Below are 3,301 nucleotides of genomic sequence, written 5' to 3' on the forward strand. Positions count from 1 at the left end.
GTGAGAGCAATTTTTTTTATATTTATATTAAATTTAAAATAAATAGTTACCATTAGATGCTAATTAAAACATTAATTTTTAAAACATAAAACACATATTTTTTGAGCTCTTATAAAAGCTTCTTTAAAAAATTAATTGCCGCAACTTTCGCTTGAACAAAGTTGAATACAAACCTTCAACATTTGGGATTTTAACAAACAAAAAAATATTTTTTTATTTTATTTATTCAACGAAATAGTTATAATCAATTAAAGCAAGTTTTTCTTTAATTTAACAAACAGCACTTTTATTTAACTTTTATCAGAACTTATACAGCATGCTCATACGGTTATTTGACCTTTCATATATTAACAAATATATTTTATATCTAAATAAATAAATTTTTAAGTTATTAAATGTGAATGTGGGTAAAATACTTTTAATTCGAATGTATTAAAACATTTATTCATTATTAATTTAATATTAATTATTAATCATTCTACTTCGAGAAAAATTATTTTCTGGAGGGTATGGAAATATCAGAGTTCAAAAAATGCCCTGTCATGTTAAAACTTTGATCCCGCAAATACATTTTACTCTTACAAGCCCAGACAAATATTTAACCAAAAATGCCACAAAATATCCATTAAGCTCTCCCACAAATTTTGATTATAAATAAAAACTTGTAAAACAAAGTTACCTTTATTCCTATTTTATTCCCCTAAATCACGCTTATTTTTAATTTTAATTAATATTTTATTGTTGCAAGTTAAGAGGAAAAACATTTGGAAAGAAATGACTGTCGGTATGTTTTGCTCTCCTCCTTAAGGGTCGCAGCTTATGGAGGTAAAAGAGTAATGCATTTTATTTTATTTTATAGCCGTCGTTGAACAGCATGATTGGATATGCTGCTTTGCCATCAACCGCCATTTTATTCATTCTTTTTATGTCAAAATGTGATGTTATGTGAAATGTTATGATATGTCAAAATTCTTTTTATGTCAAATTTAATCAACATGAATGATATAGATGTATTCTCAAAGAATTATCTGAATAGTACAGTACTGTATATCTTTAGTGTAAAAATGCAGAAAAAATAATAATAAATTTAAAAAAAGAAAAGAAAAGAAAACTCTTCTCCTCCTCCCCAATCCTAGTGGTGGTTAGGAGAGAGGAGGGTGTAAACCCGTTTCAAGAACCTCTACTTCTGTGTCTCTAAAGGTTTCTTTAAATCTTTAATTCATTTTTAAAAGCTTTCAGCTCTACTTGCTATGCTAGCGTAGAAGGCGGGAGCGGAGAGCAATTTCAGGAAATGTTTCACGCCTGCAAATTGTTTTATCTAAGACATCTCTAGACTTGTTACCCTCTTTACTTTGAAGAGCAGAAAAAGAAACCCTGATCTGACCAAACATCACTGATGAGGAGCTACACTTCTACTTATCTTCAAACTTAGAACTTATCATCATCGTACATCGATTCGGTTGGTGCCCCCTTCGTTTGCAAATGCCGAGATCCTACATAATAATCTATCATAAACTAGTATGTTTTACATAGTTACACGTCGCATGGAGTATAAAAATAACGCCTACTTTCCATTGGAAAATCGAACAGCTTATGATTACTTTTAAATAGCCTCCGGATTTAATTTAATTTTCTAAAATGGTTGCCTGCTAGTGACGAAATGTGGATATTTCGATCCTGATTGGTTGTTGAAACGTGGCATTTGTTTACATTAACAACTGCTCTTTCCATTCTATTTAGAATAAGCCAAGTCCGTCGAGTATCAATTCTCTTAAGTGATATCTTCTTCCATAGTCTTACACAAAGTTTCTTTCACTTAATATTTCATACTTAATACAAAGACGAGCACGAAGCCGTTCAGAACATAAACAAACTAATTATGAATCAAAGTTGCCAATTTCCCAAAACAAAAATTTATCATGGTTACAATAATGTTCATAAACAAATAATAAATTTAAGTTAATTAAAAGACGTACACGAAAGTGAATTATATTTCAATAAATTCGATGTGCAATACAGAGCTGTATTTAATTATCCACACGTTAATCATTCTAACTTAGGTGAAGTAAGGGCCCGACATAGCCCAATTGGGGCCTGGGGCAAAAAGTTCTTTGGGGGACCTCCTCTGCTTCACTTCTTCAGTCATGAGGAACCAAACTTTTTGGAGGTACAGTCAAACCCCGCTATAGTGAACCTTCAAGGGACCGAAATTTTGGTTCACTATATCCGTTACTCAAGCAATTTAACTAATGGTTCCTCCCTTTTATTACACATTATTCAAATAAATGACTGAAAAATATTATGTAAAAGCAAAAAATGTGTTATTTTTCATTACTCTTCGTCTTGCGTGCAACAAAAAATTTGTAATTTTTAGCTGATGAACACTCCTCAACATCAGATATGGAAACACCTCCTGACTATCAGATAATTTTTCCTGAATTTCTATTATTCCGCTTTTTAAACCTGTCTAACCTGCCATTCGAGCATATAAAAGTAGTCTCATAAAATCGCTTAGCAAATTAATCGATATTTGTCCGGATACTTCGATTGGTGAACCACTTCAGTAATGCTTTTTCAACATCCTTGTGATCTGCTTTTATCAACTTTTTCTGCCATCTAATTTTTTTTCATGAGCAGAAATTATTAATTGCCTATTTTCCATACGTTACATATGTATTTGGGTAGTTTATATTCCCTGCAAATATCAACTTGATTGCATCCATTTTCAATTTTTCTGACTATGCCCATTTTATCATCAATGGAGAATGCTTTACGTTTACTGGTCGCCATAATTACATTTGAGACACTTGTTTGCAGGATTTTTTTAAACTTAACTGAGAGCAAAAAGGAGTTGAAATGAGGGCCTTATCAACACATATTAGTGTCCCACCCTTTGACCAATAATGAGTAATTACTCATTCCCTCTGACAGAAAATGCATATTGATCCCACTGACACCTTACAGGTGCATCATCTGCCTGAGTTGGAAACATCTGCTTGGTTTGCTTAGGAATGGGAAAGTGAGATAAAAGAAGAAAACAAGAAAAAATGCTTATCGCTAGATTCCCCTCTATAAATCGTTTTAAAAATCAGTATATGTATTTATTTTGAAGTAGAAATTTCAAAATTATTACAAAAAAAAATAAGTTGAAGACAGAAAAAAGTTCATTATATCCAACTTCCTAACTTTTTTGGTTCACTATATCCACAAAAAAGGACATTATTCGCGTATAGCAAGGCACGGGACCGAACATTTCGCTCACTATATCCGGGAGTTCACTATAGCGGGGTTTGACTGTATA

General features: G+C 31.7%; 1 protein-coding gene across 2 annotated transcripts in view; it reads left to right on the plus strand.

Annotated features, from left to right (window-relative positions):
- LOC107453201 (uncharacterized) overlaps positions 1-3,301 on the plus strand; it is a 63,149-nt gene that overhangs the window by 142 nt on the left and 59,706 nt on the right. The window lies entirely within an intron of this gene.

This window comes from Parasteatoda tepidariorum, chromosome 9 (assembly GCF_043381705.1).
Source record: "Parasteatoda tepidariorum isolate YZ-2023 chromosome 9, CAS_Ptep_4.0, whole genome shotgun sequence".
Lineage (NCBI taxonomy): Eukaryota > Metazoa > Arthropoda > Arachnida > Araneae > Theridiidae > Parasteatoda > Parasteatoda tepidariorum.